Raw genomic sequence first — 20,577 nt, 5'->3', positions numbered from 1 at the left:
TTGCTTTTTAAAAATCATCTAACACAACTACATTTCCGTAAATTATATCCTTTAAACTGCTGCAATAATTGGACTTTTTAGTCATCTACTCTGTTCATGAAATGACATATTTCATGCCTCTTCAAAGGTTCATTTTATTCTTGGTTTATCTTGGTCAGTTCAGCACAGGATAGGAAATGATTCAGGATCAATATTCTCAGTATGGCTTATATAATCTTATCCTCCCACCAGAAATCCTATTTTTCAGATTTACAAACTAATGAAGACAAAACAGCTATAAAATGAACTATCAAACAATAACTGTTATCCTCATATTGGTATTTTGCCAAATTTTATTCAGTAGCAAAATACCAAGCTACTCTATTTTCTATAATGCCAACTCCTGTAAGAAAGACGAATTACAAAGAAATGGAAATTTTGTAAAGGTATTTCAGTAGTGAAAAAATTATTTCATCCCCCAATTCAGGGAATCACACAGCTTGTTTCCTAACCTTGACCTTAGTGCTCAAGTAGAAAAACAGGTGCAACTGATGGATTTTTACAGCTTTAGGAAACCATGAGTTTCCTTATATGCTAAATCAGATTATCAAGCAAGCTCTCAATTTAGTTTGCCAGTGTGGTATTAAGGACTTCACCTCATTATCAGTCACCTACATCCAGAAAAATGAAGTTCCACAAAAACCATCTGGAAAAACAAAAACAAACAAACAAGCCATCTGGCCTCGTTCTGTATTCAAAACCTATACCTCTGCTCCAAAAACCTCTGGCAAACTCCCGCTGCTTTTAACCATACAACCCCCCCCCCTCAATTTCTAAGAAGTGGATAAAATAACTGAAAGGACACGTGACAGGAGCCCTGAACAAGGGTTCACACTCAAAAATCATCTCAGTCCCCCAACTCCTCCCACACTCGCCAAAGCAGTCCCACTTCCCAGGCAGCGGCGGCTACCAGGAAACCACAACAGAGTTACAGACACCTACCAATCAGCATCAGTGCCCTCATCTTCCCATAATTAGACCTAAAAGGTCACCTACATGCGCCTCACAGGGCCCCAGCCTTTGCCCTTCTCCCCTTTCCTAAACTCCAGCAGCAGCTTTTCAGACGGGAAAGGATACTCTCCATATTCAACGTGGTCCCACAACTTTTTTGGTGAGGCGACAGCCCAGAGCAATAGCACGAACTTGATAGGGTACTCAGAGTACCGCCCTATTTCTGACTAGCTGCCTGCCTCGCTCCTATAGGTTTACAATCCCACTTCCTGTTTCCGCTCACAGTTGGCCGGGGGTGGAGCCGCCTACGACCGAGGGGCGGGGCTGGTGTAACGCCAAAATGGCTGCTGCTCGGAGTAGCTGTTAGGGTGGGCAGTAGTCGCCTGGGGGCGTTGGCGGGCTCTAGGGGTTATGCCCCTCCCCCTAGTGTCTTTAAGCCAGCGCCTAACGGTTTTCGTCACTCTGCTAACCGCCTAGTTCTTTTGTCGTACTCTGAGCTCTTCTTAAACTTCCGCCCCAAACTCTTTCCTCAGATTTCACACTATCCTTGGCCTCTCCTTCTGTTCTCAGAGTTTGTCTTACGGATGAAGGAAAAGGTATAGGGTTTCTACAGTACTTTAAACATATATATAACCCTATGAAATGAGAACCTTCAGGGTTAGCGGGGGTGGGAATTTTCAGTTGCGAGGTTCAGTTTAAGTTTTTAAAAAGGTCATGATCTTTAAAGTTTTAAGTTAGAAGGGGAAGACAAAAGAGTAAGCCCAGGTTTAAGAGGCGAAGTTGTTGTGAAATACGAAGTTGTAATAAATTATTATTTTTTGGAGTGGATGGGTAAAATACGAAAATTACCATAAAATCGCTCCAAATTATAATTGACGGGAGGGTTTATTGAAACACTTGGTGCCTTTTATGTAACACCAAGATATCCAAGGAAATTTATTAGACACCATCTCTAGATTTGTGGAAAGAAGGGGGATCTTTGATGAAATCACTGCATTTAATTCAACACTTGGAAATTCCAAGAAATGCTTTGGAAAAAAAATAGAGTAATTATGCTCTTGCTGAGGAATTTTATATTTGGCTTTAAGTTTTTTCTCATCTTTAAAGTTTCAATATGTGGGGGAAATAATGAATATATAATGGCCTTTTTATCTTCAGGATTGTTTCCTGTTGCACCAAAATGGTTCTAAAAAAAAGGTACTGTTTTAGACTTTTGTGTTAATGACGTTTGGTAGGCTTCAGGCTGTTAACTAATTATGAGCCCTTGATCCTGGAAAACCTTTTATTTTTCCCCTAAAAGCTCAGGGAGAGTACGATAGAAAAGACTTTACATAAACGGAACTGTATAAAGATTATATTTATTTTTTTAATCTTGCTATATATGTTTCAGATGCAAGATTTACCTTTATAGAGACAGAAAAAACTTGGCACATGTAATGATTGTTTCATCACTTTCCACAATAGATAATTGTATTTCACTGAGAATTTTTTTTTGGTGTGAAAGTGAAAAATATTTTTAGAAGTTCTTCCTTAGATGCTTAATATGTATTAACAAAGTGCCTTCAATAAATCCACATATAGACTAGAACAATCCGCTAAAACTTAAGAATTTCCATGTCTTATGTTATTTCTAGTTATATATCGGTAACCTATAAATTAAGCCTTTTTTGAACTGTTTTTTAAATTGTTTTGCATATTGTTGAACTTCTTAAGATAGGGATCTTTAGGATAGAACAGGGTTTTTAGTAGAATTAAGATCTAAAAATATTTGTTCAGTTAGGAAGTTTGTTATTGTCCATGCTAGGAAATAAAATGCATAACCTATATCTTTGATTGACAAACTACTTAGAAGATTCAGAAATTGTTATTTATATGAGTTGTGAACTAATATTGACTCCAAAAATTGCCCTCATGTTTTTATCTTGGGCATCTTATCTTTTAAAGTTAGATTTAGAATTTATTTTTTAATCTTAGGCACAGTAATAGAAATATTTGAAGTATATGTATATTATTGCTGCTGTTGAAACAAGGAATTAAAAGATATTAAAATCATAAGCTGCTTTTATTATAAAAAAGTACTCAAAGGAAAGTCATCAACTTTTAATTGTTTTTATTAATAATTGAATACCTATAAAATATTTGTAAAACAGGAGTACAGAATAAAAAGCAATACAGGAAATCCATATGACCTAATTTAAGAAAAGTACCATTCCTTTTAAATTCCCTTGTGTACCCTTTCCCTAATCACATTTCTTTCCTTCCCTCCTTAGAGGCAACTGCTGTCTCAAATTTATATATAATTTCCCTGATTTAATTTACAGTTTTATCATAGTATTTGAATTCCTAAACAGTATTATTTACTGTTGTATATTTCTAAACTCTGCATAAATCAGTGTTTTTTCTTCTTTGACATGCTTTTGTAACTCATAATGTTCCTTGTCTGCCTGCATTATTGCTTATAACTGTAGTTCATTCTTTTTCACTGTTGTATTCCACTGTATGAACATTTTGTTAATTTTCATTCATTGTCCTAATGATTAATATTTGTGTTGTTTCCAGGTTAATATAGCCTGTAAGAATATACCAGTGTTATATTAACACATATTCTAAACAGTTAATTAAAATCAATAACTTAAGTCTCTTAAACATTATGATGAATTCTGGAAATGTTTATTCTATTATAGTTATAGTTAATGTTAAGCATTTTAAAGCTAGATTTATTTATTTTATTATTTTTTTAAATTTATGATAGTCTCACACACACACACACACACACACACACACAGAGAGAGAGGCAGAGACACAGGCAGAGGGAGAAGCAGGCTCCATGCACCAGGAGCCCCACGCGGGATTTGATCCTGGGTCTCCAGGATCGCGCCCTGGGCCAAAGGCAGGCGCTAAACCGCTGCTCCACCCAGGGATCCCTTAAAGTTAGATTTATTCTTTACCAATATCATTTTACTCTCTCCCCCAAGGAACTATTATTCATTTATTGTTTATTGTATTTATATTTCTTATTGTTTTGGGTTATCTTAGATCATGGCTTTGTTTCTTCCACTCTTCCAGATTTAGTAATACCTCTAACCCTGTCTCACCTAAATAGGCAGCTACCTTTTGCTCCTTTCAGCCTTTGAAAAGGGCTAATTATAAAAATAACATGTATAGGACCTCCCACTTGTTATTTTAATGATTGTTATTTTAATTTGGACCTCCCAAATTGTTATTTTAATGATAAAAATAACATGTATAGGACCTCCCAAATTGTTCTTTTGGAACTTAGTTAACTCTAAGTATGAAGATTTAACAGAAGTAGCATCAGTTTATCAGTTGATAAACCCAGATGTGGAAAATTTCAATTATAGATACTTAGAAAGATGTGTTTTAAAATATCTGAGAATTTTCACTAAGATAATGTAGATTTGAAGAACCAATACAGTATCTTAAGTTAACTCAGCATTATTGAATGTATTAAAATTTGACATTATTCAAATAAAGCTAATGTGGGAAATCATAATAATTCCTTCAGTAAATTGAATTATTTTCATGTTTAATCATTCTTAGTTCTGTAAATATTTTACAATCTACTGTGTTATAAAAAACAAGCTTTGCTTTTTACATTTTAAAATATTTATTTAAAAATATCTGTTAAAGTCTAAATTATATAATTTTTAAGATTTGATTTCAGTTGTTTTTTTGACAACATGGCATTTTTCTTACATTTTACCAAATGATTTCAAGATGATCAGAAAATTAAATGGTACATATAATTAAACTTTCATTGAAGTAAGAGAAAGGACACCAGAAATTAGAATGGCATAGTGTGTGTAGTCTTAATCAAACTTTGGTGTTCTTGTTAAAAATACAGATGATTGGGACTCCCCTCTATAGATTCTGATAGAATAAACTTGGAATTGGTCCCAGAAGTCTATATTTTGTCTCTGTTTGTGTAATTGAAATGAATAACTTAATATAGGTTAATATACTATATTGTCTAGTAGCTCAATTTGGATGGAACTTCATACTTTACAAAATGCTTCTAATCTGAGGCAACCTGAAAAGGCATTATCATCCTCTTTTTACTAATTAAAAAAAAGACTCAGAGAGATCATATAATTTGCCCAAGCAAGTTTTAAGTAAGCTCTATACCCAAATGGGGGTTGAACTCACAGCCCCAAGATTAAAAGTCAAATGCTGAACTAATTGAGCCAGCCATGTGTCCCTGCCCAAGCGAAGTTTGAGTAAATGGAGTCAGTATTCAATTCAGGACTCATTGACTTGTAATCCAATACTTTTGAATGCTTATAGCAGATTGACAAGGAGGACTCATTAGACTACTTCTGCTTCCTTCTTTCTATAGTTTAAGAAGATTCAGTTTTCTTTTTTTTAATTTTTATTTATTTATGATAGTCACAGAGAGAGAGAGAGAGAGAGAGAGAGGCAGAGACACAGGCAGAGGGAGAAGCAGGCTCCATGCACCGGGAGCCCGACGTGGGATTCGATCCTGGGTCTCCAGGATCGCACCCTGGGCCAAAGGCAGGCGCCAAACCGCTGCACCACCCAGGGATTCCAGAAGATTCAGTTTTCTAGAATCCCTAGAGAGGTAGAAACTAAGGGTCTTTCTTACTTTTTAAGTTTTTATTTAAATTCCAGTTAACATACAGTGTAATATCAGTTTTGAGTGGACAATTTAGTGGTTCAACACTTAACATACAACACCTGGTGCTCATCACAAGTGCACTCTCTAATCCCCATCACTTATTTAACCCATCTCCCCACACACCCTTCACAGTTTACAAAATGCTTCTAATCTGAGGTAGCCATCAGGTAGCCTCTGGTAGCCTCTGGTAACCATCAGTTTTTTTCTCTATATTAAGGGCCTATTTCTTGGTTTGCCTTTCTCTTTTTTCATCCCATGATCATTTGTTTTGTTTTTTAAATTCTACCTATGAGTGAAATCATATGTTATTTGTCTTTCTCTGATTGATTGACTTAGTTTGCTTATCGTAATACTCTCTAGCTCCATCCATATCATAGGATCTTTTTTAAACTTATATAATTAAATTATTTACCATAGTCATTAATTTCAAATGTAGATTTCAGTTATTCATCCATTGCATATAAGACCCAGTGCTCATTACATCACTTAGTCTCCTTAATGCCCATCATCCAGTTACACCATCCCCCCTCCACTTCCCCTCCAGCAACCTTCACTCTGTTTCCTACAGTTAAGAGTCTCTTAGTATTTGTCTTCCTCTCTGATTTCATCTTATTTTATTTTTCCATTCCTTTCCCTATGATCCTCTGTTTTGTTTCTTTGTAGGGTCTTTCTTGCTCATAATGGGAAAAGTTTTTCCCTAGCAGGCAACAAACACCTAGCTGGTTTCATTTTTCTGTGGTTTTAATTTGCAGAATTTCCTAGCCTAGAACTGTTCAAGTGACAGGACAAAGATGAGAGCTATAAAAGAGGTAAAACGGGATCCCTGGGTGGCGCAGCGGTTTGGCGCCTGCCTTTGGCCCAGGGCGCGGTCCTGGAGACCCGGGATCAAATCCCACGTCGGGCTCCCGGTGCATGGAGCCTGCTTCTCCCTCTGCCTGTGTCTCTGCCTCTCTCTCTCTCTCACTGTGTGCCTATCATAAATAAATAAAAGTTTAAAAAAAAATAAAAATAAAAGAGGTAAAACTCTATTAGCTAAGGCAAATAGAAGATGAAGCAGGAATAGAAGTTTAAAGACAAGAAGAATGGGTTTGAGTGGCTGCAGTAGATGATATGAAAAATATCCAGTTTATAATTAGCAAGTGGGGGAGGAGCACAAGGAGACAAGATAAGTTGAATATAAGATTCAACTGAATAGAAAAAAGTCTTAGGAAAAATACATCTGCATATTTATCATTTTTATAAGTGACCATTTTTAGGATTTCATTGTTATTTTAATAATAAATGGTGATATTTAGTGATTGTAATACATAATTATCAGAAAGAGAATTTCTCTAGACTACGTTGATTTTTAACAGAGCACTCAAGGCTTTAAAATTTGCCTTTGCCAGAAAACCTTTGTAAAACTTGAATAATCAATGCAACTATATCTTGTTATTAAATGAGTTGATTGATTCTTAGAAGGTGAGATGGTGAGAAAGAATAAAGCATTTGCTATTATTAGAGATACTTTCCCACTTTGGGATGATTCCAAATTAGTTTTGAGAGTTGTATGATTCAGAATTTCTTTAATATAGGTGTAGGTGCTCATATAGAAACTCATTTTTAATAAAACGTTTCCTTATATCTATTATTTTACCGTCTAGGAGCTATTTGAAGAAAAGTCTTTAAGAGAAGAAAGAACAAAGATAAGAGACTTTTATCAGAAGGACAGGTGAAGACAAGGTAAAAAACAAACAAAACACTTGCTCTTTTAAAAGTGTACTACTCTGTACTCCTGTATCCCATTTTCATGGCTACAGCACCTACACACTTAGTTCTAAATACTGCTTTTATTTACTATTACTTTCTCATCATAGACTGTGGAATCTCAAGTCAAAATTCTGTCAAAGTCATTTTCATGATTTTAGAAATTTATCTGGTAACTGGTTCGAACAGAGTTAGCAAGCTTTTTAAATATTTGAATTCTCTATATTTTATTTTTTTTATTTTTTTTGAATTCTCTATATTTTAGTACACACATTCTATTAAGGCTCTTATTTTAATTCCAGTACAATTAACATATATTTTGTTATTTTCAAATATTATTTTTCCCTAAAATTAGCTATAATGTGGTCCACAATTATTCCCTCTGTGTCAGGATTTTTCAACTAATACTGTAGACATTTTGAGCTGATCATTTATTTGTTTTGGAGGATTGTCCTGTACATTGTAGGACATTTAGCAGTATCCCTGCCCTCTATATACACCTCTATATATACAGTAGCTTTCTACCACTTCCAAAGTTTTAACAACCAAAAATATCTCCGGAGATTGTCAAATATTCTCTGAAAGATAAAATCACTTCCATTTACGAACCACTACTCTATGTCTAGAATCATCTAGTGTTGCCTTTATATTAAATTGACAGATGTACAACAAAATATCTTTCAGCTTATTCTTTTTTAGGAATAGCCATAGCAAATGCAGTGCAATGATAGCATGTCTAGGTTTTCAACTGGTATACTGAAATTGGTAAAATTGAATCCAGGAAAGGTATCTTGAAGTCATTATAAATTTTTTTGCTTCAGGCCATTGGAAAGAACAAGACATTTAGCGTCATACAGAGCTAGGTTTGAATTTCTGGTTCCTATATTTAATATGTGATTATCAAGGGCAAGTTATGTAATCTCTTTGTATTTCAATTTCCTCACTCACAAAAACAGGGGTAATAATATCTATTTCTTAGGTTTATGATAAGGATTAAATGAGATTATCTTGAATGTTAGAATACTTAGAGCCTCTCAGAAATGATAGCTTAGTAATGTATTCTACAGCCAAAAAACCCTTAACAAATATGTAAACATCAAGAAAGGTATTTGAAACAAAAGAGAAAATCATATTGATATAAAACCATGGTACCTTGGTGCTTGAAAAATTGTGGCATTTCTGCTCACCACTTCTTGAGAAATAATTAATGTCAAGACAGGGGCCAGAGAAGAAGTTTCAAAAAGTGCCAGAAGGGCTTTGAGCAGACTAGACTATTTAATACTATTAGAATATTTAATATTCTTCTGTATAGAAAGAATGGCTTGATTGAATCTGCATAAAATCGTGGAGTGTATAGGTAGAGTAAATATGATTTTGTTCCTAGGATTTTTTAAAAGATTTTGTTTATTTATTTGGCAGAGAGAGAGAGAGAGAAAGAGAGAGAGAGCACACAAGCAGGGGGAGCAGCAGAGGGAGAGGAAAGGGCAGGTTCCACAATGAGCAGGGAGCCCGATGTAGGGCTCGATCCCAGAACTCTGAGATCATGACCCAAGCCAAAGGCAGATGCTTAACTGGCTCAGCCACCCAGGCACCCCTGTTCCTGAGGTCTTGAGCAACTAAGAGAAGGTAACCTTCCCACAACTCAGCCTACTCAATGATAGAGGGAAGTATTCTTTTGTTTGCTTGTTTTTAATAAGCTTGTAGTATATGCTCTCAATATTAAATGAGTCACTTTGTAGCTTTCTAAGAAAATTTATTTTTATGAGAAACTTTAAAATATAGAAGATATAAAAATAATATATTAAACATCCATGTTTCTACCTCCAAGAATTGACAGCAGTGAAATTTTTTTAAGGATTTATTTATTTTTGAGAGACGGGGAGGAGGAGCAAAGGGAGGAAGACAGACTCCTCACTGAGCATGGAGCCTAACAGATCTTAGGACCCTGAGATCAGGACCTGAGCCAAAACCAAGAGTTGAATACTTAATAGATTACACCACCCTGGTACCCCGACAACAGGACAACAGTCAACATTGTGTCACACCTGTTTCCAGTTCTTTTTAAAATAAAATAAATAAAACAATATAGTGAAGTTGAAGTCTCCTTTGACTACACTCACTAGTCTTATTCTATTCTCCCTTCTGGAAACAGCTACTTAGTATTATGTGTATCCTTTTCCATGAAGAAATATGCATTCATGGAAAATATACAATATTTTATACATGTTTTTAAATTTATATCATTATTACACTTAATATATATCTAGGTTCCATAGCTTTTACTCAGTATTACTTTTGAGATCTACCCATGTTGTTTCTACATTTGTATATATAATAATTTATCATATAAATATGGCTCATTTATCCATCCCCTCTTCATGGCCGTTTATAGGTGGCTTTTATTTTCTTTTCCAATTAAAGAAATGCTGCAGTACTAAATGTATAACACTCTACACATTTGCAAGAGTTCTCTAAGGTATATGCTGGAAGTAGAATTACTGGGACATAGGGTAGAAATAGCTATATTAAGATATTAAGATAAATGAAAAAGTACCATTTTATATGTTAAAAAGGTTTTGTATACTGAAAATGAAGATTCAAAAAGGAGTTAAATTTATATGCATTTAATGGAGGAATTTATGGCTTTTATTTAGGATAGTTTAGAAGTCAGATATGCCTACTTATTTCAAGAAAAGTTCAATGAAATATTGATTGCCTACTGTATGCTCAGAACTGCACAAGTGATATCATCAGAAACAGGATACTGAGCTGGATGGATGAATCCAGAATAGCTTTCATTATGCTCTTAATTCAGTCAAAAGGAAAGACTATCTACAGGACAAGATCAATGTACCAGACAAAAGTATACCAAGTGTGAGTATATCAGGTTCATTGCCTGTTTGATTTGCATAACCCTGGTCTAGAAGGTTTGTCATATGCTTTCCTCTTCTCTGAACCTCACAATTTTAAAGGCCATTGTCGATCAGTTGTTGCTGAGGTATACTTAAAGTTAACGTATCCATATATATTATGCTTTCCTAAAATGCGTATTGAGTAAAGCATGTGAAGATATAGAGGGGAGATATATATAATCACTTGATCTATCATAAAACTAGAATAAAAGAGACAGTCAATTAAAAGGCAAATTCTGATAAGAATGTAAAAAAATAAGATTTAATGAAAAAAATGTAGAACAATGAGAAGTTAGTCCTATGGAAATTCTTGAGAGGAGCTAATTCAAATGGTATTTATTAGATTTTTCATAGAACTTTTCATTGAGATTATCACTTTCACCACAACAAGTCTCAAATTCCATATTCGGCCAAAAAAAGGCTTAACATCTCATTTCACAAATTATTCCAGACCATATGTAACTCAGTTTTCTGAAATCAAAACAGTGAATTTATATGGTAACTAAATTCAGTTGACCTCTTTCTAAGTCAGGTCCTAACTGAAGCTTAATGAAACCTACGCAGTGATCCAGACTACATAAAATTTAATGATTATTTCTATTTTTTTTAAGATTTAATTCTTTGTAAAAAGAAATCATCCAACATTCCATGTCTATCTAAGTGAAGTTTCCCTAACTGGAGGTAAGATACAAAGTTTAGAAAGGCACAAATATATGAATTGGAAGAAAAAAAGACAGGTATTGGAACTTGCTAAAGACCATACATCAAGTGAGTGTGAATTAAGCCTTTCATTTTTTATTTCACCCTACAGATAACTCATCATTTAAAGATATATTTATGAACAGGGTAGAAAGGCTCATCTTGAAAATTCCCTTTGTCAATTACATTAATAAAGTATAGTTTTAATAAAATACGGTTTTAAGCAGTTATTCAACTTTGGATAGAGGGAGGGAAAGAAAGATTATTTACATATATTTGATAAATATATTTTCTATTATATTATTCTTTTATATTCTTTTTATTTACACTAGTAGTGGTTCTTTGTTAGTGTTCCTTTCTCCTTTCTTATTAGCCTTTCCCTAATTTTTTTCTTACTAATTTTCATATTCATCCTTGGTACCAATACTTTTGGATACTTTTAAAGTCATGCTTAACCAAGGAATCTCAAGCTCAACCTAGATTTCTATGTGTATTTTCAGAAAGGTTACTAGGATAGGATACAGTTCAGTTAAGGTAAAGCTTTAATTCAAAGTGTCATGTTGGGATGCCTGAGAGGCTCAGCAGTTGAGCATCTGCCTTCCACTCAGGTTGTGATCCTGGGATCCTGGGATAGAGTTCCCCATCTGGCTTCCCTCGGGAAGCCTGCTTCTCCCTCTGCCTGTGTCCCCTCTCTCTCTTTGCTTCTTGTGAATAAATAAATAAAATCTTTAAAAAATTAAAATAAAATAAAAATGCCATATTATGCAAAGAGGGGCCATGCCAGGTGCATGAGTGTATAAATGTTCTAATACCTCATGTTTCTTAATATTTGCTAGGAGCCTATCAACCTCTAAAAAGGTGCCATTTAGAAATTTGGTGTCAAATAATTCAAGTGGTACAACCACTATAGTAATCACTGTGGTAAACAACTTTGGTTACTATATAAATTGTTATTATCTTTTTATTTATATGCCTTATCTCTGCAATTAGCTTGGAAGCATTTTTAGGACCAGGTCATCTTATTCCTTATATGACTTCTGACCCCTGGAACCAACTAATTTCCTTGCATATAATTGAAACTTAGTACATCTTTATTGTTGATGAAGTTTTATTATTACTTTTTAAATTAGAGCAATTTCTTGTATTCATAGAGCTTCTTGTTTTTATATCTAGTTACATTTTCATGATTGGGAGGTATATGCAAATACTTGAGGAGTAAGAGATTTGGAACAGATTAATTAGCTGAAAAGAGAAGAAAAAGAGACTCTTAGTTTATTTTCAGTAGGCAGGAATGCCTGTTAATTTCTCTCTAAATGAATACATCTGAAGTTGAGAACTGACTGTTCAATACAATTAGTAGATTATTTATATTTAAACATATTAGATTATTTTAATTCCAGTCAGTAACTGAGCATGAATTAGCTTCCAACAGAATCAGCAATGGAAAATACTCTCTTATGAACCTCAGGTGTTTTTGGTCTGATAATGATAAAAATTAACTAATTTTGGTGCTAGCAGAGTTGTTCCTGATTTTATAACTCTGATATCTTTATAAATGGTATAAGATCTAATGGTATAAGTTAGTTGAATGATGGTCCTATAATTTTAAAGTTATGAAATAACATATATGGGAATATCCTTAGAATACCTTTCAAGATAAAAGATATCTACCCCCACAATAAAAGATGATTTTCATTGTGAATGGCTAAAAATGAAGACCATGCCAAAATACCATGTAGTTAGGTGTTACAGGGAGCAAGTTCTGGTTTATTATTTTTTAACTGTATATGAAGCATTTTAGTGATAGAGATTTAGTAAGAACTTTTAAATATTGGCCTTCTCTAAAATGGAATAGTCAAAGGAGTATCTTTAAGCATGTAATCATAGGACAAGTTGAGATCACAAACTTCACAGAGGAGACACAGATTTTATGAAACCAATAGCTTCCTTTTCTTCATGAAGCAGACTTGTGATTTCACTTACCCTTGGAATTTTGTTATTACAGGAGGGTTATCCTAATGTCTTTGTGCTAATGTCATGACAGGGGATATTTTTGTTGAATCTAATTAATGAATGAACATTTTTAGATACCTTCTATTTTCCCACAACTGTGGGTGAAAAAGTAATGTAAGACATGAATGTGTCCTCGAGGAAGTTATAACTCCGTTATAGAAATCAAACCATCATATATTAAGCAATTAGAAAACAGTAAGTGTTAACTTTGCATCACTGGCTTGACATAGAAAATACCAGTGTTGACTAGAATGCTCAAGGTTTCAGGAAAGACATCAGACTTAAAAGCTTAGGATAGATCACAGGCAAAAGGAGAGCAATTCCAGATAGGTAGTATGACATGATCAAAGAGATGGAATAAAGATTAATACATATTTACATTACAGGACTATGCCTGTGTTGATATAGGCAGTAACCCCACTTTAAATCCTAATTGGGAGACTATGAAACTCTAGTGTTTATAAAGTTAAGTAATGTATTTCTTGTTTATTCCATGGCATATATTCACTAACTGGAAGTGCTAACAATCAAAAGAGCATATCAATGATAATATCTTAGTAACATTTTCCTAGTTAACTTTATCCAAAGTAGTAGAGTTAAAGAGTTACTCTTTAAAAGGTAGTTTAGAGCTGTGTGATACTAAAATAGTTTTACAAGTTCCAGAACCAGATGAGTGAGACTGAGAAATCAGTTATCCCTTGTTTACTGGTTGATGTTTATGGCATCATTACACTATCTTACACATTAACAAACACAAAAGTACAGCTTTTACTGTACTGCCTATATAGTGAGACTATTTATTTTTTACATTGCACTTAACATTACACAATAGCAATGATGCTACAATAAGGCCTTATTATTGCTAAATAACTCAATGAGCGATTAATAATGTGACAATTTATAAGTTGTGAATAAAATTAAGGTTTATAGTATGGAAAGATGTGTTCTTTTATATTTGGCCCTTTGAATAAGTTTTAAACTTATATCTTATTGGATGGGAGATCAAATATCATACAATTCTAATAGAAAAGTGAAAAAGAACCCAATTTAGGCATTTGAACCAAAAGAAATGCTATTTTGACTCAAGTGGATTTGGACAATATTTTGATAGTTTGAATCATTAATTTTAGAAATTGATAGTGTTGGTTCCTGTTCAGACTGGTTAACTGCATGTGATTTAAAGATAAATTTTTGTATAAACAAAATGGATTTTGAATTTGGTATAAATTAACTATAAAATATGTTTCATTAAATTATTGCTCTTCTTTTTTTACGAGATATATGTTTTAATTTTTTTATTGGAGTTCAATTTGCCAACATATACCATAACACCCAGTGCTCATCCTGCCAAGTGCCCCCCTCATTGCCCATCACCCAGTCACCCCAACCCCCTGCCCACTTCCCCTTGCACTACCTCTTGTTCATTTCCCATAGTTAGGTGTCTCTCATGTTTTGTCACCCTCACTGATATTTTCACTCATTTTTTCTCTTTCCCTTTATTCCCTTTCACTAATTTTTATATTCCCCAAATGAATGAGACCATATAATGTTTGTCCTTTTCCGATTGACTTATTTCACTCAGCATAATACCCTCCAGGTCCCTCCATGTCGAAGCAAATAGTGGGTATTTGTCGTTTCTAATGGCTGAGTAATATTCCATTGTATACATAAACCACATCTTCTTTATCCATTCATCTTTTGATGGACACCGAGGCTCCTTCCACAGTTTGTCTATTGTGGACATTACTGCTATAAACATCGGAGTACAGGTGCCCGGGCGTTTCATTGCATCTGAATCTTTGGGGTAAATCCCCAGCAGTGCAATTGCTGGGCAGATCTATTTTTAACTCTTTGCGGAACCTCCACACAGTTTTCCAGAGTGGCTGCGCCAGTTCACATTCCCACCAACAGGGCAAGAGGGTTCCCCTTTCTCCACATCCTCTCCAACATTTGTTGTTTCCTGTCTTGTTAATTTTCACCATTCTCACGAGTGTGAGGTGGTATCTCATTGTGGTTTTGATTTGTATTTCCCTGGTGGCCAGTGATGTGGAGCATTTTCTCATGTGCGTGTTGGCCATGTCTATGTCTTCCTCTGTGAAAATTCTGTTCATGTCTTTTGCCCATTTCATAATTGGATTGTTTGTTTCTTTGCTGTTGAGTTTAATAAATTCTTTATAGATCTTGGAAACTAACCCTTTATCTGATACGTCATTTGCAAATATTACTCTTTTTCTTAAAGTATGAAATAAAGTTCAAGTTCTTAGTCTGTGGAAGTTACTAGGAAGAATTCAGATTGTTGTTTACACATGATATAGAAGAAATGGTGTCTGATATTTGATAGTTTGTGTTCAGGGAGGTTACAGAGCAATAGTTCAGCTTCTTTGGATATTTGTAATAAAAGCATGTATATTAGAAGAACCAAGGGAACTCTTCAGTAATAACTCTATATATTGAACAAAATTATAAATATATAAACATCGGTGTGCAGGTGTCCCGGCCTCGGTGTCCATCGAAAGATGAATGGATAAAGAAGATGTGGTTTATGTATACAATGGAATATTACTCAGCCATTAGAAATTACAAATACCCACCATTTGCTTCAACATAGATGGAACTGGAGGGTATTATGCTGAGTGAAATAAGTCAATTGGAGAAGGACAAACATTATATGTTCTCATTCATTTGGGGAATATAAATAATAGTGAAAGGGAATAGAAGGGAAGGGAGAAGAAATGGGTAGGAAATATCAGAAAGGGAGACAGAACATAAAGACTCCTAACTCTGGGAAATGAACTAGGGGTGGTGGAAGTGGAGGAGGGCAGGGGTTGGGGGTGAATGGGTGACGGGCACTGAGGGGGCACTTGACGGGATGAGCACTGGGTGTTATTCTGTATGTTGGCAAATTGAACACCATTAAAAAATAAATTTATTATTTAAAAAAAAACCGCATTGTTAAAATGTGAAAAGAAAATAAAAACCCCAAAGCTGTTACCCCGTAATTCCCATGGTATCATTTGAAATCTAAGGCTAAAACTTCAAAAAAATTATAAATATATATTAAATTAATATACATTAAAAATATAATAAAAACGGTTCCAAATCAAAAAGGTAGTTTTGTGCAATGTCCTTAAAATAGCTGACATTCCGACTGTTTAGAATAGAATCATATAAAATTAGAGATGCTATGCTAAGTTTCTTAATAACCTAGTCCAATCCTTTTATTTCACAGAGGAGACTGGAGTTCAAAGTGATGAGGTGACTTGCCAAGTTCTATACACAGTATTAGAGTCAATATTAAAATCCAGATATCCTCTTTTGCAAATCCAGTATTTTTGTTTTTATTATAACATATTGCCTATATGAGACAAGGTATGATTTGAACAGTGTTGTTAAAAAAGATACTAACCCTGATAAATCTTATCATCATCCTCTCCTATACCATAAATTCCTCATTAGTGATTCCTATGTAATCTTGTTATAATATACCCTAAAGAGAACAATATATTATAGACAACAAGCTTAGATACAGAAAGGCTTTTGTATATTTATCTTTGTTTTGTTTAGTTTGAATAGATAGGCTCAAAGTCTAAACACACATACCATATATCTGTTTATCTATCTAAAACACTGAGGTTTTCCTCTCATCCCTGTTCCTTACTGCCTGAACTTCTCTGTTTCTTAATCCACAAATAGGCAACCTATTTCTTTTGTTATTTTTAAATATCATTTCAGAGAATGTTTGCAAATATAAATATACAGTTATGTTTTATCTCTAAGAGTGGTTTCTTTTTGTCCCCATGATTAAAAACTGTGTGTGAAGTCCATGGCAAGATCCTCACTTCTTTTTTTACTATTTGAGAGAGAGAGAGAGAGAGAGAGAGAGAGCGCCTATGCCTGCCTCAGCAGAGTGTGGGGCAGAGGGAAGAGCAGAGGAAGATACAGACTCCCCGCTGAGCATGGATCCTGATGCAAGGCTCTATCCGGGATCCTAGGATCATGACCTGAGCCAAAGGCAGATACTTCACCAGCTATGCCACCCAGGAGCCAGGTCCTCACTTTTTGATACCACTTTTCTTTATCAGTAAGTCTTTGGTTCCTTCTGTCAGCCTGCCTTCACTTACTCTATACTGAACAGAAATCACTCAAAATTTCTCTCTGTTAGGTACATATCACTCCACAGTTTCTAGTTGATGACACGGGTTTTTTTTTCCTTTCTACATATTCCTTTGGCTATTTTTATGGGAAGGGAACTTAGATACTGGGACTCAAATTTGGTTCTTACCAAGACATTGTACCATATATTTTATAACTTAAAAATTTTGTAGGATCAGGAAAGGATTACCAGGAATTATATATCCAGGTTCTCAAAGTACTTTTTTTGTTTGTTTTTTTAATATATAATTAGTGGTGTTTTGTTAAGGACTCTGCAATGTTTAGGGTACTGTGATGAGCACTTTACATAATACATTCTCTCATTTTAATTTTCATAGCATTCATGTATACAGAAATTTAGATACATTTTATAAATGAAAATGAGACTTTAATTTTATAAATGAGAGAGAGACTTTATAAACTTAAGTAATTTACCCGTGACTCCTTAGTTATTAAGTGGCAGAACTGGAATTTGAATCTCTTTCAGTCTAATAATTCCGAAAACTAAAACCTTTGACACTTTTGCACCCAGATAGCTAATGTAAAATGACCAAAATACAATAATTATTTATTTGATGCTAATCATAATGTAAGCTGATCACTTTGTGAATTTTTAAATATGTCTCATATTAACAGTTTGATTTTGATTTTATATTTCTTAGTTCATTTTGACATACTACAGAGCTTAATAATACCTCAAGAAAGCTGGTTCCAGAAGGATTCTAAAATATTCTGAGAAATTCTTTTGATTTCCAAATATTTGATTTTTTCACGTGTTTTCCAATGTTGCTAAATGTGTTATGCATAGTAGTCTAAACTTCATTGTATACAAATGATGAAATACCTATTAAGTAAATCCAACATAAAACTACAAAAAAGTGCAAGAGAGAATTTCTAATATCTTTTATCCTTCAAAGACATGTAATAAAAAAAGGCTAAAAGAGGGATGCATGGGTGGCTCAGCAGTTGAGCATCTACGTTTGTCTCAGGGTGTGATCCCAGGGTGCTGGGATTGAGTCCCAAATTGGGCTCTCTGCAAGGAGCCTGCTTCTCTCTCTGCCTATGTCTCTGACTCTCTCTCATGAATAAATATTTTTTTTAAAAAAAGGCTAGAAGAACATCTAAGAAAAGTATAATCTCTTTTAACATGCTTTTTAAGGTTACTGAAACTTTAAAAAGTCAAAAGGAATTTCAGATCAATTAGCATTTAATTAAAATTTAATTTAAATGCTAAAATACATCTAGTGTGCTAATACATATTTAGTCTGTCATGTTTCCTGACTTTATAATATACGTGCTGTTGTTGCATTTCACTGACATTTCCCCACCTAGTAATTTAATTTTGAGGTATAATAAATTGCTCAGTTAGGTGGTCATTAAGGTATAAACTAATTTCCTAGATCCTGTATCTTCTAAGATAATTTCTAAGATAATGTAATACTCAATTATGAACATAAGTATAATAGCCAATAATAGCAGCTCAAAAGGGATTCCTATACTAAATGTAATCTTCTATAACAGTATTTTTGTTGGCTATAATTATCCTTTACAATAGATTGCTTTTAGAGAGTGACAGTAAAAGGTTGAGGATAGCAAGGATTTGAAGGATACAATTGCTAAAATAAGATTGCCCTTAAGGAAAAAAATAAAGAAGAGTAATGAGAGGTGAATTTTACTCATATTTGTGGCAAGTCAGGTACTTAACTATTCTCAGAGTAGTGAAGAATAAGAATTAATTGGACAGTGTCTAGAGAATCCGAGGATTTAAAAATTTCAAATTGAAATCAAAGAATCCATTTATTAGAATAACAGCAACAGCAAGATGTATTAACAGGAAAACAGAAGTATTCAGAAGTATCGAAGAGCTTTATACCCATGAGGAACAAGATACATATTGAAGTGGAAAAACCCATGCTAAAAAAACAAATAATATTGTAAATATGAAAAGTCTTAAATTTAGAAAGGATAGTGGAAAATCTAGGGTTCTTAGTGAAAAAGTCTGAAAGTTTTAGGGATATAGATGCATATAATATGCATTATAAATGCATATAATATGCAATATAAATGAATGATTTGGTTTTCTAGATAGGCCCAGAAAAGCACATTTCCAAGGTGAGGAGACAAGAAAATAGTTACAAAATGTGAAATGACTTATTGGTTAATTATTTCAACTAGTTAATTGGTCAATAAAAAATGAAAGAACTTGATCTTGAGGTCAGAGCTCATAAATATAGGCATAGTAATAGTAACTATGTAGTTTAGTTCATCTCATAATCAGAGAAATTAGATACAGAATTTTAGAGATGTCATATAAAACTAAAAACTGAAATGAGCCATATCAATAAATCTGTTTATTTTCTAGCTCTTAGTATACTCTGATACATCTTTGGAAAGGAATTTTTATAGGAAACAATTCATCTTTGTAGCTTCTGTGGGAACCTAATTTATTTAGTTGAACAGGCACCATTTCAAGTTACACATTATGATAATACATGGCATACAGTTTAAATAGGAACAAGAAGACTCAAGGTCCCCAGACTTGAAGGCATCCTAAAGGTACTCTAATTTAGCCCATTTTCTAGTTAATTCAGGAATCATCTCTTGTATAATGTAATCAGTAATCTATGACAAAATACAGCTGTGATCAGGATTTTTACATATTGATTATTTTCTATATAAACATATTCTTGGAAGCCAAATAGTTCTTTTGTTTTGTGCAATACAGCATCATTTTCTTTTTTTTTAAATACAGTGCTTTGTTAGTTTCTGGTGTACAATATTGTGATTCAGTAATTCTGTACATCACCTGATGCTCAACAGGATAAATGTACTCCTTAATCCTCATCACCTATTAAACCCATATCCCCATGCCCCCCTCTGGTAACCATCAGTTTGTTCTGTATAATTAAGAGTATGTTTCTTGATTTGTCTCTCTCCTGTTTTCCCTTTACTCACTTGTTTTGTTTCTTAAATTGCACATATGAGTGAAATCATATGGTGTTTGTGTTTCTCTGACTTATTTCACTTAGCATTATATATTTTAGCTCCATCTGTGTCATTGAAAATGATAAGATTTTTTTCAGGACTGAATAATATTCCATTATATATGCCACCCTTCTTTATCCATTCATCAATTGATGGACACTTGGGCTTCTTCCACATATTGACTATTATTGTAAATAATGCTATTATAAACATAGGGGTGTGTGTATCCTTCTGAATTAATGTATTTGTATTCTCTGGATAAATACCCATTAGTGTGATTGGTGGATCAAAGGTAATTCTACATTTAAATTCTTGAGGGAGACCATGAAGATAGATTAAGGGAAATAAACGACAGCCTGAGGAAGAAAAACCTACATTTAATTGGTGTTCCCGAGGGTGCCAAAAGGGACAGAGGGCCAGAAT

At 33.9% G+C, this 20,577-nt stretch overlaps 1 protein-coding gene across 2 annotated transcripts in view; it reads left to right on the top strand.

Annotated features, from left to right (window-relative positions):
- The first annotated feature begins 1,311 nt into the window (after positions 1-1,311).
- Positions 1,312-20,577, top strand: part of TENT5D (terminal nucleotidyltransferase 5D) — a 95,306-nt gene continuing 76,040 nt past the window's right edge. Inside the window, exons 1-3 of one of the 2 annotated variants that reach the window (XR_012026104.1) lie at positions 1,312-1,586; positions 7,291-7,369; positions 10,048-10,261. The gene's annotated coding sequence lies outside the window, so the exon portion shown is untranslated. Of the gene's footprint in view, positions 1,587-7,290; positions 7,370-10,047; positions 10,262-20,577 lie in introns of those variants that run through there. The other variant, XM_072815417.1, reaches the window with a different exon arrangement.

Source organism: Canis lupus, chromosome X (assembly GCF_048164855.1).
Source record: "Canis lupus baileyi chromosome X, mCanLup2.hap1, whole genome shotgun sequence".
NCBI classification, from domain to species: domain Eukaryota; kingdom Metazoa; phylum Chordata; class Mammalia; order Carnivora; family Canidae; genus Canis; species Canis lupus.
This window is presented reverse-complemented; position numbering and strand designations above follow the sequence as displayed.